Source organism: Myxocyprinus asiaticus, chromosome 31 (genome assembly GCF_019703515.2).
Source record: "Myxocyprinus asiaticus isolate MX2 ecotype Aquarium Trade chromosome 31, UBuf_Myxa_2, whole genome shotgun sequence".
Classification (NCBI taxonomy): Eukaryota; Metazoa; Chordata; class Actinopteri; order Cypriniformes; family Catostomidae; genus Myxocyprinus; species Myxocyprinus asiaticus.
In genome coordinates, this window is record NC_059374.1 from 34,526,636 (window position 1) to 34,542,256 (window position 15,621).

Sequence of the window (15,621 nt, forward strand, 5' to 3'; positions counted from 1 at the left end):
TTTTCCAATGACCGATTCTTACACTTTTGCTACATTTGGTCCCCCCTAATATTGAATATTTGGTTATCTCTTTGGATATAAATGTAATTTTGGCTAAAACTTCACCTATAACAGATGATTTTACAAGGAAATTCCAAGTTGTTCACAGAATGTGCTGAAAAATCAAGTATTATGACCAGTGCCGGTCCTCCCTAAACGCAAACTCTGCAAGTTGCCTAGGGACCCCGATCCACCAGGGGGCCCCCATGCTGTCAAAGATGTTTAACAGTACCAGGTAATGACACATAACATATGAATTGAAGCTACCAGTCGGTCAGGAGCAGAAAAAATGAGAAAATGTGGCAGGAATGTGAAAAGAGAGAGTATGAAGGTATGTACTATTTTTAAGGCAATTTTAATAATTATTTTAAGGCATGATTTTCAATGACTTTTTTTCAATGAAACTACTCAAGAAGTACTTTAAGACATTACAGATGTTGTAACATAATTTTTCTGTAAAGCTGCTTTGAAATTATGTGTATTGTGAAAAGTGCTCTACAAATAAAAATGAATTGACTATTTATCATATATAAAATATTATTTAATCTTTACATTATCATTGCAAAGCTCATACTCCAGGTGTCCAGCTTCGAAATTACAATGCCACATCAAAAGTAATTTTTTAATTTGTATCAAAGCATGCAAAATCAAAATTAGACATATTTGTTTTAGAATGTAATAAAGATGCACATACATATTCAATCATGTAAGCTCTGCTGAATGTCATGTCAATGCTTCAAAAAATAATATCTACAGTATAAGAACTTTTAGTCCAAATTTTGCACATTTAGAGAAATAATGATGGATTCTCATATGCTTACTTCATATTCCTTCATATCAAATTCCGGTAAAATATGCCATCAAAAAGCATTCAGATGTGAAACTCTCTCACGTGTTATAATTTTTCAGAAAGCTAGGTGGTCTAGAGTGTTATTGTCGGCGAGCATTTATTTCATTGTTAATTTGTCTGACTGCCATATTATTGTGTTTCTATCTGTCTTTAGCCTGTTTTCATTTACTCTTGTTCATTGTTTTATTATTTTTGGTCTGTTGTACGTTTTAGTTCTTATAGTTTATAGATTATAAAAGTTTATAAAAAGTTTTAGCTTATAAAAGTCAAAATAAAATGCAAAAAAATGTGTCATCAATGTAAACTTAGCTGATATCATTACTTAGCACTGTGTTAGGCCATTTCAAATGAAGAATCAAATTGTTTTTATAGCTGCCCTCAGGGACAATTCTCAAGTTTATCAGTAAGACCAGCAACACCAGCACAGACCCCGGTAATGTACAGCCAGCAAGTGCCCTGGCAACTGACACTGCAGACTGGCCTTATATTCCTTTTCCTATTGTTTATTGAAATTTGGCACCTTAGATACTGTTGCCTTATTGTCAGTATAAAAAAGTAATATATACTAATGTTCCATAATATTGGCGAGAAAGGCTTAAGGGATGGGGGAATTGTTTTGGGGGTTGCAAAAAAACTGGCTAGGGGCCCCACACAAAGTTTTGCTTAGAGCCCCCAAAAGGCACTGATTATTATGACTGACAGACAGCATTAAGGAGTTTTAAATTGACTTTTAAATTAACTCTTTAGAAGCACAGTTTAACTGCACAATTGTATTTGTCTCTATCTACTTGCAGGAAGGGTACACTACCAGTCACTTTATCATTACTGACTACTTAAAACTACCAACAATTAATTTCAGATTTGTCAGGAAATGGACATAGGCAAAATTTATATGTATAAGCTGTATATTAAGTAAATAAATAAGTAAATTATAAATGCATAAGTCTTTAGAGGGTTTTATAGATCTCCTGTAACTCCTGTCTATACACTGACACTGAATTGGTCCTTTGTATTTTCCCCCGGCCTTCAGGCTGGAGTTTTTTCTCACAGTAGACGGCCTCTCCTGTAGTTAAATGTCAAATGCAAGTTCTATAAGAGCTGAGGTTTATGTAACAACAAATTCCAAAAATAACATATGAAAAGAAATATGAAATATTACCAGTACAACAGGACATAATGTGTTTGGAGGGAGTATGTGATCTCTCAGTGATCTGCAGTCACATTCGGGTTTAACGAGTGAGGCTCACTTGTTGTGTAGCTGCAGGATAGAGGAAAACCATCAAAATATTACAACAGATCAGATAACTGATTATTATCATTTACATACAGACTGATTGTCTTACATATTTAGATGCTTACGTATATGTTGAATTTGTCATAATGGAAAAAAATGGAACCAGATTTTGCATTAGAACCACTGCCATCTAAATACAAATATTAAAATAAGACAGCATAATGTTCAAAATTATATTATAGCATTACCTGTACAGTATACCTAAAATTACACTGTGTACAAATTGCTCTGCAATAGTTGTACACCAATAACTTAGTACACTACATACTGAAAGTTACAAAAACCTTAATAATAGCAGATTATAATAATTTAAACCCTCCAGTAATAACAGATGGTCCTAATTATATGCACCCAAAACTGTAATAATCATGTTTAATGAGACTAAGGTTAAAAAACTCTGTTATCTGGCACCAGACAAGTGAAGGCCTGTAAACCCCTGGTACAATTTGATGGTTTTGTGACATTTATGGCACTTGGTTGGACAGTTTCCCTCCTCAACCTAGAATTTATGCATAATCTATAAAAAAATTAAAAAATAAAAATAAAAACAAAAGTCATTAATATATATATATATAGAGAGAGAGAGAGAGAGAGAGAGAGAGAGACACACACACACACAGTAATAAATGTGTGTGAATTTGTTAAAAAATATGTAAAAAATTTTATATGTGAAGATAATCTAAATGTATATACAGTGGTAAGAAAAATTATGTGAATCTTTGGAATTAGCTGGTTTACAGCATTAATTGGTTGTAGAATGTTATCTTCATCAAACACAATGTGCTTAAACGAACAACACACAATTGTAATCTTTCATATCTTTATTGAACACATCCCATTAAACATTCACAGTGCTGTGGAAAAAGTAAGTAAACCCCTGCATTTAATAACTTGTCAATCCTTCTTTGGCAGCAATAACCTCAACCAAGCATTTCCAGTAGCTGCAGGTCAGAACTGCATAATGTTCAGAAGGAATTCTGGACCATTTGCTTCAGCTCAGCCATATTCTTAGGATGTCTGGTGTGAACGGCTCTCTTGAGGTCATTCCAAAGCATCTCTATTGGGTTAAGGACTGGGCTCTGACTGGGCCACTCCAAAAGGTGGATTTATTTATTTATTTATTTTTTTAAGTTATTCTGTAGTGTATTTACTAAAATGTTTAGGGTCATTGTCATGCTGCATCACCCAACTTCTACTGTGCTTCAGCTGGTACCACTCTGATATTATCCTGTAGGATATCTTGATTAAAGTTTTTCCCTTGATGATGGCAAGCAGTCCAGGCCCCCAAGCAGCCCCAAATCATGATGTTCCCTTCACCATACTTCACCGTTGGGATGATGTTTTCATGTTGGTATGCGGTGCCCGTTTAACGCCATACATAGTGCTGTGCATTCTTCCAAAACAATTCAACCTTCGTTTCATCAGTCCACAAATTTTTTTCCTAGTAGCGTTGTGGAGGGTCAAGGTGGTCTTTGGTGAACTTCAGGTGCACATCAATGTTTTTGTTGGAAAGCAGCGGCTTCCTTCTATTCTATCCATAGCAGGACACCACGCCTGTTTAATGTTTTCCATATAGTACACTCATGAACAGAGATGTTAACCTGTGATTCCTTCAGGTTTTTAGCTGTCACTCTAGGGTTCTTTTTTACTTCATTGAGCATTCTGCGGTATGCCCTTTGAGTCATCTTGGCTGGACGGCCACTTCTAGAAAGAGTAGCCACAGTACTAAATCATCTCCACTTATAGACCACAGTTAGACAGATGAATAAGCATTTCGAGATAACTTTGTAACCATTTCCAGCTTTATGCAAAGCAACAATTTTTGATTGTAGGTCTTCAAAGATCTCTTTGTTGCGAGGCATGGTCCATGTCAGCAGATGCTTCTTGTGAATAGAAAACTCCAAATGTTTGAGTGTTTTTTTATAAGTCAAAGTAGCTCTAACACACACCTCCAATCTCATTTCATTAACTGGATGCCAGGTTTGCCAACTCCTGACTCTAATTAGCTTTTATTGACATCATTAGCCTAGGGGTTGACATACTTTTTCCAACCTACACTGTGACTGTTTGAATTATGTATTAAATATGGACAAGAACAATACAATAATTTGTGTGTTATTAGTTAAAACAGATTGTGTTTGTTCATTATTGTAACTTAGATGATCAAACCAGATTTTAAGACAAATGTATGCATAACTGTAAGGATTCATATAATTTTACTTGCCATTGTAGGTAGATAACAAAACCTGAAACAAAAGAAAAAAGAAAGAAAGAAAAACAGACAAATAAGCAAAAGCGTTGATTAAGACATTGCTGTATTTGGTGTACTCCCTTTAAACCAGGTTAATCTTGTAATTAGCATTGCTGAATTTGTTTCTAATTTCATTAGCTGAAAAGAATCCCTTGGTCTAAACCCCATGAAGCAATGGTGATCCAAGCGTGCTGGTTTTTAAACACTACAATTTGACACACATCTGTGTTTTTCTTGGACTTAAAGGAATGTTCCGGGTTCAATACAAGTTAAGCTAAATCGATAGCATTTGTGGCATTATGTTGATTACAACAAAAATGTATTTTGACTCATTCCTCCTTTTCTTAAAAAAAAGCAGAAATCGATGTTACAGTGAGGTCCTTACAATCGAAGTGAATGGGGACAATAGAAATGAACGTGGCCAATTTTTGGAGGGTTTATACAGAAATTTGAAACTTATAATTTTATAAAAGCACTTGTATTAATTCTTCTGTTAAAACTTGTGTATTATTTGAGCTGTTAAGTTGTTTAATTTTTATTTTTACAGTCGTTTTAGGGTTTTTTGACATTACATTGTCATGGTAGCGAAGTTGTAAAATTGGCTATAACATTACACATGTTTACACATATCCTTTATATCTTGTGATTATACTTTTGAAAAAGTGAGTATTTTATCACTGAAAAATTGGCCCCCATTCACTTCCATTGTAAGTGCCTCACTGGAACCTTGATTTTTGCTTTTTATATACAGTGTGTGTATATATATATATATTATCCCCTTTTCTGCCCAATTTGGAATGCCCAATTCCCACTGCTTACTAGGTTCTCGTCGTGGCGCAGTTACTCACCTCAGTCTGGGTGGCGGAGGACAAGTCTCAGTTGCCTCCGCTTCTGAGACCATCAATCCACGTCCAATGTGCATGACACCGCAGAGACTCACAGCATGTGGAGGTTCAGAATATTCTTCTTACCACATGCCCCATTGAGAGCGAGAACCACTAATCGAGACCACGAGGTTGCCCCATGTGTCTCCACCCTCCCTAGCAACCGGGCCAATTTGGTTGCTTAGGAGACCAGGCTGGAGACACTCAGCACACCCTGGATTCAAACTCACGACTCCAGAGGTGGTAGTCAGCGTCAATACTCACTGAGCTACCCAGGCCCCACGATTTGTGCTCTTTTAAAGGAGGAACTAGTCGAAATTCATGTTTGTGCTAATCAACATTATGCAACAAATGCTTTTGCAGGACGGGACGGCTCGAGCCACACATCTCTCGTGAACGGTGTACTTACAGACTATAAAACAGAGGGACAGACATTTCATTTACAAAGCAACATGCAATAGTTGTCAGTAATGTGCATTGGTTTTGAATAATTTGACATCAAAATAACTGGTCTCTTGTCTGTAAATTTCTAAATAAATACATTTAATGAATCAGGTAATTATTTCTTGTTGTTTCATGTTTAAAATTCTAAGATTTCTCTTGAAAACATTAAAACAACTTAAGGAAGTGAGACTCAATATAGTATAGACAAAATATATTTACATTTTCAGATGATAATATGGTGTCTTGGTTTCAATCTCTGTTATATGTATATCATTGTCTTAAGACATTTAGGTTATTTAATAGAGGTCACATTAGCATATTTATATTTCACATTAGAATATTGTTTTTTACACATATCTATTCATTTGGGATTATATCACTGATATTCAAAAAGGCAAAAATAACAAATCTATTGTGTGGTTAATGGAACAGTACTGTACTGTATCTCTGACTAGCGCTGTACTAACAGGAGCAGCAAAGGTCTTGCTTGCCCAGTCCAATCAGCATTTTGAGACAAAGGTTACAGTATACAGGTTTACTGAAGTGCTTCAGTCTCCACACATCACATGCTGTCCATCATCCTTTACATTCTGCAAGACAGAGAAAGAATGTGAGAGAGAAAGACTGAGATATAGAGGAAGACAGCTGCAAAGACTTAAAGATAAAACTGAGGAAAACAGGGCATTCTGCACATACAGGGTTTTATAGGTGGTGGAAGAAAAAGGAATTCTTTCAAATCTACATCTTTAACAATCAGTATGCCATGGCAATACTGGGCACATAAAGTGTCAGACTACAGGCTGCAGCTGACAGTTAAACTTAAAAGCTGCAAGACATTTAAAATGAGTGGAGGACTCCATCTAGTGGGAAAATTGAATGCTGGGTTTTGATTTTTCAATACTGATGAGATTAAATTCCTCATTCAAGAATGGCTGGATCAGCCTGATAAATGTGCAGGATACAATGCAGAAAACTACAATTAGGTTACATTCTACAATGGGCCGACAGACTCATTTAGACTTACTGGTGATTGTGTATTGAAAAGACCAAGGTCAAATTCTAGTTTATTTTACCGGCTTCAGTTCTGTGACGTCCCACTCCACATATTCTGCAACATGCATCGTTTGAGAGATAATGTGCTCCAGTTCCTGTTCCAATTAAAAACAGTGAGGAAAAATGATCACTGATATAACAAGGATCTTGCAAAAACAGCTACACCAAAATAATGTACAGGAGTGCTCAGTCCAGCTCCCAAAGATCTACCTTTCTACAAAAGATTAATTCCAACTCTAGAACCAGCAAATCGAGGTCTTCGGGTTCACTTGAAAACAGCAGGCAGGTCTGGAACCAAACAGCAAGGTAGAATTCTAGGAGTGACACGGAGCACCTTTGATTTAGTGAATACAAACAATATAGCACCTAACCACTAGGTTTGTTGTTGTTCCAACAATGCAAATATGAACTGGAGAAACAAAGTTTGGTTTAGAATAATAAGGTCTTTTACCTTACTGTCTAAAAACCCATTAACACCTGTGTCAAAGCCTAAACATGACTGTGAGGAGAGATAGACAGAGAAAGATAAATAAAGAAGGTTAGGTACTAGAGAATGTTTTCTTGTTACATTATTCCCTGATGAACAACTGGTTGTATATTTTGCAGAGAAATCGCAGTCTTGTAATGCCATTAGCAATAACACAATTTCTTCTTTAAAACTGGAAAATCTGTGAGAAGATATTCAGGGAGAAGAATGAAGCAAAACATAGGCCTTTATCATTTTGATAACCAATTTTAAATTATCATGGTAACAATGATTTAGGTAACACTTACAATAAGGTTCCATTTATTAACATCAGTTAACAACATTAGTTAAAATGAACTAACAAGGAACAATACTTTTAAAGCATTTACTTATCTTGGTTGATGTTAATTTCAACATATAGTAATACATTATTAAAATCAAACGTTGTGTTTAATAACATTAGTTAATGCACTGTGAACTAATATGAACTAACAATGAAAAATTGTATTTTTATTAACTTAGATTAGATTAACAAAGATTAATAAATTATGTAAAAAAATAGTTCATTGTTAGTTCAAGATACTTAATGCATTAACAATGCTAATGAATGGAACCTTATTGTAAAGAGTAATTATGATTTCTTTCCCAGTTTTGCTTTTAACTGCAAAGATTAAAAAAAAAAAAAAAAAATGACGAAAATCATCAAACAACAGTACTTGAGGTCAACGCAATTAGGATTTAACTGAATACTCAGATTCACATTGTTTTGAGTGTTTTGTTTGAAAAGAACTCCAAAAGTCTAAGCTGTTTTATGTGGCATAATAAAACAGGTGTCGCTAAGGACTGAGTCTCTCAAGAAGACAATTTAATCAAGCTTAGTTCAATTTAATAAAAACTAGTCTATTATGGATGTTCTTCACACAAACAGTTAATAGCACGTAATATTTCTGACACAGCATCAATGGGCATTTCAAAAGGATTCTTGCATTGCATGAGGAAGACAACTGTTAGGTTATCAGCATTTGCTACAGTTTAACACCAGCAGCAATGCCTCCCTTTTGAGACAGGGATCTGAGATAAGCAACCTAGAATTGCAATGATAAAATCATCAAACAGATGTGACAAAGAAAGGAAATATGCTATATTTGTCAGTAGATTGCAGCACAGCCTCAGGTTCTAAAAGGAATAGTTCACCTAAAAATTTAAATTCTCTCATCACCAGATGTGCATGACTTTCTTTCTTCTGCTGAACACAAATTATGATTTCTAGAAGAATATCTCAGTTCTGTAAGTCCATAAAACGCAAGTGAATGGTGGCCAGGACTTTGAAGATCCAAAAAGCACATAAAGGCAACATAAAAGTAATCCACACTATTCCATATCTTCAGAAGCGATATAAGGGGTGTGGGTGAGAAACAGATCAATATTAAAGTCCTTTTAAAACTATTCTCCCTGACCAGTAAGTGGCGATATACACAAAGAATGCAAATTTCCAAAAACAAAAGTAGAATGTTAAACTGAAAATAAAAGTGGGGATTGATAGTAAAAAAAAAAAAAAAAAAAAAGGACTTATTGTAAATATTGACACATCTTAAATGGCATGAGGGGGAATAATTGATGAGAGATTTTTAAATTTTGGGTGAACTATCCCTTTAAATCTAGCATAGAAAACGGTTGCATCTAAATGTTCAAGTTTTGAATGGCCACATCACCATCACTGACATCGAGAATTGACAATATTTACATTAGTGGTCAAACCCACAAAACCAAATGTGAGTAAGGCTCTTAACATAAGGTTGCTCTAGGGCAGGGGTTCTCAACGCTGGCATCACAACCTCCGCTTATGCACCTGTATGGCTCTGTACAGGGGCGGACCATCGAAAGCACCGGGACTTTTCCCGGTGGGCCGCTGGGTAATTTGGGCTGGCCCGTTTCTACGCAAGTACCGGCCGGTCCTACAGGCGAAATAGGCAGCCGTCCTGGGCTCCAACATGCCCACGCGGACCCCATTACAGCGCAAATATTCAATGAACTCTGTAAGATTAAGCCAATACAATAGCTTTTATTTTGAAAAAAATTAAAAAACTTTTATTTTGAAATTTTCAACTCATTGTAGTGTATTATCGTTCATGAGCTTTAACTCCATACCACATGTGGACCTCATTTTTTGACACAAATCACAGTAATGGTGACAACATATTAAGGCTAAGATAAGCTCTGAATAATCACAAAATGACAAATAACTGCAAGTTAAAACAAATAAAATAACAGCAGTGTAAATAAAATCAGCAAACAGTAAAGCTATGAGCAGTACATAGTCATTTGCATAATTTATTCATACCACAGGGAGCTGAAGTGCAGTTTGCTGAATAATGCTCACGCCTGATAAAAATGCAGAAAATAAGATTACTTTGTGTCAATTTGAGTCTTTGAGGATTACTTTGTTTAAAGGATAGCAGAAACAGTGCTTGTCAAAGCATAGGGCTTTTCACTTTTTCCTCAAGAATAATCTGGAGAAGGAATTAAAACACTTCAGATGTAAAGATGCAATAAACACATATAGAGTGAAAATATGAGCAATTAATCTGCAAAATATCTGCAAAGATCTACACTTTAAGAGGTATGTTTATTTTTTTTTACATACAGTATATTTATATTTGTTTATATTTACAGTTGAAGTCAGAAGTTTACATACACCTTAGCCAAATACATTTAAACTCTCACTTTTTCACAATTCCTGACATTTAATCATAGAAAACATTCCCTGTCTTAAGTCAGTTAGGATCACCACTTTATTTTAAGAATGTGAAATGTCAGAATAATAGTAGAGAGAATGATTTATTTCAGCTTTTATTTCTTTCATCACATTCCCAGTGGGTCAGAAGTTTACATACACTTTGTTAGTATTTGGTAGTATTGCCTTTGAATTGTTTAACTTGGGTCAAAAGTTTTGGGTAGCCTTCCACAAGCTTCTCACAGTAAGTTGCTGGAATTTTGGCCCATTCCTCCAGACAGTGCTGGTGTAACTGAGTCAGGTTTGTAGGCCTCCTTGCTCGCACATGCTTTTTCAGTTAAGGCCACAAATTTTCTATCGGATTAAGGTCAGGGCTTTGTGATGGCCACTCCAATACCTTGACTTTGTTGTCCTTAAGACATTTTGCCACAACTTTGGAGGTATGCTTGGGGTCATTGTCCATTTGGAAGACCCATTTGTGACCGAGCTTTAACTTCCTGGCTAATATCTTGAAATTTTGCTTCAGTATATCCACATAATTTTCCTTCTTCATGATCCCATCTATTTTGTGAAGTGCACCAGTCCCTCCTGCAGCAAAGCACCCCCACAACATGATGCTGTCACCTCCATGCTTCACAGCTGGGATGGTGTTCCTCACCCTTTTTCCTCCAAACATAACAATGGCCATTATGGTCAAACAATTCAATTTTGGTTTCATTAGACCAGAGGACATTTCTCCAAAAAGTAATATCTTTGTCCCCATGTGCACTTGCAAACTGTAGTCTGGCTTTTTTTATGCCGGTTTTGGAGCAGTGGCTTCTTCCTTGCTGAGCAGCCTTTCAGGTTATGTCAATATAGGACTTGTTTTACTGTGGCTATAGATACTTGTCTACCTGTTTCCTCCAGCATCTTCACAAGCTCCTTTGCTGTTGTTCTGGGATTGATTTGCACTTTTCGCACCAAACTACGTTCATCACTAGGAGACAGAATGCATCTCCTTCTTGAGCAATATGATGGCTGCATGGTCCCATGGTGTTTATACTTGCGCACTATTGTTTGTACAGTACAGATAAACGTGGTACCTTCAGGTAGTCGCTTCCAATTGTGAACCAGACTTGTGGAGGTCCACAATTTTTTTTCTGAGGTCTTGGCTGATTTCTTTTGATTTTCCCAAGATGTCAAGGAAAGAGTCTCTAAATTTGAAGGTAGGCCTTTAAAATGCATCCACAGGTACACCTCCAATTCAGTACACCTCCAATCAGAAGCTAATTGGCTAATTATCTGAAGGCTTGACATCATTTTCTGGAATTTTCCAAGCTGCTTAAAGGCACAGTTAACTTAGTGTTTGTAAACTTCTGACCCACTGGAATTGTGATATAGTCAATTAAAAGTGAAACAATCTGTCTGTAAACAATTGTTGTAAAAATTTCTTGTGTCATGCACAAAGTAGATGTCCTAAACGACTTGCAAAAACTATAGTTTGGTCATATGAAATCTGTGGAGTGGTTAAAAAATTTGTTTGAATGATTTCAACAAAAGTGTATGTAAACTTCTGACTTCATCTGTACATTTATAATATATTATTATTATACTTGTTTCCACAACCTAATATTAACTAAGACAATAGTATATTTGCACTTCTAGAAAAAAGGCTGCATGTCCACGTAAACTCTATTTGTGACAGTGTTGTAGAATTACAGTGAATGGAATACACAATATATATCTTCTCTGTGTTCATATGTGCATACATAGTATGTGGCCAAACTCATTTATTTACAGTATAAAGACTCTACCATATGTTAAATTCTTCCAGATAATTCAGTTGTGGTTTATTAACTAGATATTGCATTAAATTAGCATTTTTCTACAAATATATTTACTTTTTTAGAGTCTAATATGGTTTTAAACTGTGAATTGTAATTGAAATTACCCATGATTCTCTGCTTGTCTGTCATGGAGGGGTTTGCCTTTGGGTCTTTGTTGCAGAAACTCAAGAAGAGATGCTGACAGAACTCCTCAGCATGCTCATTCTCAAGAAGGTCTCCACAAAGATCTTGAAGCCCTCAAAGTCAATTTCCTGCTAAAGGCAATTCCCACTGTTACTCAGTTAATACTCCTAGTAACAGCATAATCAGGCTGTAAAACTGACAAATTACCTGATAGAAGATTTCCAGCTTCTATGCAGCATAAAACGGCAAGCAGGAGACACCTTACGACAGTAAATGGACACCAAACAGTCATGGAAACGACAATGATTTCATCATCCAAATAACAATCAAAAAATATGACCCTCATTTCAGTTGATTTTATCTCCTCATAAAATTCAGTCAAGTACACCATTCTGAGCTCAGCATGCTCAAAGTAACAGTGTGCTTTACAAGATCTTTAGCAGAACCATTTATGCGATATATGATCAGATACAGCATATAAAGGGTTGCAGTACTTCTTCAGGGTTATACTTGGTCAAAAGAATCCCATCTCCATGAAACTCTTGAAGAGCATCTTGTAGTATCTTAATTGTGTCTACAACAGAAGTGTAAAACAAGAGGAAAACAATTGTGAAGACAGCTTAGAATTAACCAGTTTAGCTAAAAAATGTAGAAGAATGGCTATGTTCAGAATAGCATGCAGTACTACATATAGTAAGTATACTGTGCACATTTTCTGTGTATATATTACCAATACAACCATCTGTACTACATTTGCCAAAATGTACAGTATACAACAGGAATACTGGATCCCACTATGCAATGTGCTTGACTTGACCTTCCATTTCCAGTGTGAAAATAAAGTAAAATAAAACCATAGTTTCAACATCTCTTTCTTTACTTTATTTTTGGATTTTTATTTATTTATTTATTTATTTTACACAAAACAGCATTACATTTTATTTTATTTATTTATTTATTTATTTATTTTGGCAAAATAACCATTTTCATTTCTAAGATGATATCTGGACGCCACTTACAGAACTAACATGCAACTTGATGAGGTTATTTGTAACAACGTATCTTACTAGCCTACTGTTTGAAATGTTATCGTTTAACCACCACAATTTAATAAGGTGATGCCTTGTTTAACCAAAAGTGTGTTTGATTTCCACTGAATTATAATTCATGTAAACATTTTAAACAGGTTCAAATAAGCACACAGGGCAAGATAACTTAAAAACTGTATTTATTAAAAACTTTAGTATATGAAGAAAGATGAACAATTAGTTACTACCTGGTTGACCATTTTAGCAAAGCCCAGTTCAGTTCAGATGTTTGTGTTTTCTCATCTTTATTTTTATAACAGGTTTATACAGCAAGAATGTGGTGATTCAGATAAATCATAAGAGTTTTTATCTAGAATTCTGGATTAGTGTGTGAACAGATTATAGCTGCTAAACTGCTCAAAAAAATTATTTTAAACATCAAATATAATATATAATGGTCTACTGTTGCATGGTTTGACAGAAAACATGGGGCTTTTCTATCAGTTTCCTACCAAAATAGTTTACAGGTGACACCTCAGTCAGACTGACTCCCACAGCAGTATCACCACTCAAAGGAATCAACATTCATCATGGATTATGTATTTAGTGGAATTAATAACTGTCAGTCAGTATTTTCTCTCTCCTCGTAGTCTGGTAATGATTGAATTATACTGAAGTCTTAACCTTAAGCTCCAGACAGGAAATGACATTTCCTTAAGTGATACATTTCACATTGACACATGCACAATGGTGTTAAATGGTTAGATTTTCATTCAGTGAACTGGCAGCCTGTCAGTGTCAACATGTCTCCATGAGGATATTTAGTGGGAGATACTAAAGTGTAACATGTGAATGATAAATTGAAAGCTTGAATGAATAATGGATTAGATGGAAAATGTTATTTTCATTACAATTCTCTCTTACTTTTTTTTTTTTAGCTTCTTCTTTTTAGTCCATCATTCCGTGTTATTTTATTCTTCTATCACAGACATGTTATTTGGGAAATATATCACATAATTCATCCACAGAATTTGATTGAATTAGGAATTGATTTAATTAACGACCAACAAAAATAAAGAATTGTGTGTAGTCCTGAAGGAGCGAGAATTCATTTGGACTCAAAGTGACCACATTTTCTTCATTAGACATGCTCTCCAGTCTTTCTCTTTGCCTTTATTTACATCCCAATATAAGATCCACCAGCTCAGCTTCTGTGGAGAGAAAGAAATAAAGATATAAAGTCACAATTACAAAAATAGAGTCGTAATTGCGAGAAAAATGTCTCAGTTATGAGAAAAAAGTTACAATTGTGAGAAACAAAGGAAGAATTACCTATTTTTATTTTTTTATTAAGGTGTCATAGAATGGTGAGCTCACGTCCATGCCAATACGTTTTCATTTGAAAAAGCATTGATTTCGCTAAGTTTAAGCCTCTCATCCACACTAGAATGCTGTTTTTCTCCACTGAAAATGGATATTTCTGAAAACTCTTTCCATTACCGCATACCTTGGAAAATGATGACACTGAAAATTGAGTTTTCATGCGAAAAGGGATTAATGTGGATGTGGCCTGAGGCTAATTGTCTACCTTAGTGTTCCATAAAAGGAAGAATGTCATATGGATTTGGAAGACTTGAGGTTGAGTAAAAGATGATATAATTCAGTGTTTGTTCAACACTGTCACCATCAATGAATTAATCTCTCTCTGCAAAACATGCCAAGCAACATCACTGGAATAAAGCAATGCAAATAAAGTCATCATGTTTTTATTAATAACAGACGGAACATCAGTCATTCTCTTGCACACACAAACACACACACACACACACTCTCTTGCTTGTCAGTCGTGTCCCATGATGAGGCCGATCCTAGTGCCACACACTCTATTGCAAATGGGGTAGGAGAGCCCTGATGCTGAAGCAATGCCTCCTGTCCTCCGGTGACGCTGATCGTGTTTTTTGTCCTGCAACTGTTGAATGTTGGATGCAGTTCTTCAATCCCTTTGGCACAGGAGGCATGCCAGGCTGGCCTGTCGCGAACTAGGGTCTCAATATGAGTGGGGTCAATACCACAGCATTTTAGAATTATTTTGGTACAGTCCTTAAATCACCTCTTCTGTCTACCAGCAGCGCACTTTGCTGCAGGGATTTGACCATAGAGGACTTGCCGTGGTAAGCAATGCTCTGGCATGCGGATGACATGCCCAAGCCAATGAAGATGACGCTTGGTCAACATTGTTTCCACACAGAGGGAGTTAATTCTAGCAAGGATATCTGTGTGGGGTGTCTGATCCTCCCAAGAGAGACCAAGTATTTTTTGGAGACATTGCACATGGAAGCCCTCCAAGAGTGTAATGTATCGTCTGTACAGTGTCCATGTCTCTGCCCCATAAAGGAGGGTGTAAACACATACTGCGTTGTAAACAGCAACCTTGGTGGCCATTCTCAAGTTTTTGTTCTCAAAGACTCTCACACGTAACCGCCCAAAGGCTGTGAAAGCTTTGTTGATGCGGTTGTGTATTTCATCGGAAAGAGAGCAATCTGAGGAGAGTGTGGAACCAAGGTAGGTAAACCTACCCACTCACTTTTAGTGGAACACCATCAATGTGGAAAGTTGGAAGTGTGGAGGG

General features: G+C 35.9%; 1 pseudogene; it reads right to left on the reverse strand.

Moving 5' to 3' along the window:
* Positions 1–14,141, reverse strand: part of LOC127422168 (diacylglycerol kinase beta-like) — a 78,137-nt pseudogene extending 63,996 nt beyond the window's left edge.
* Positions 14,142–15,621: the final 1,480 nt, after the last annotated feature.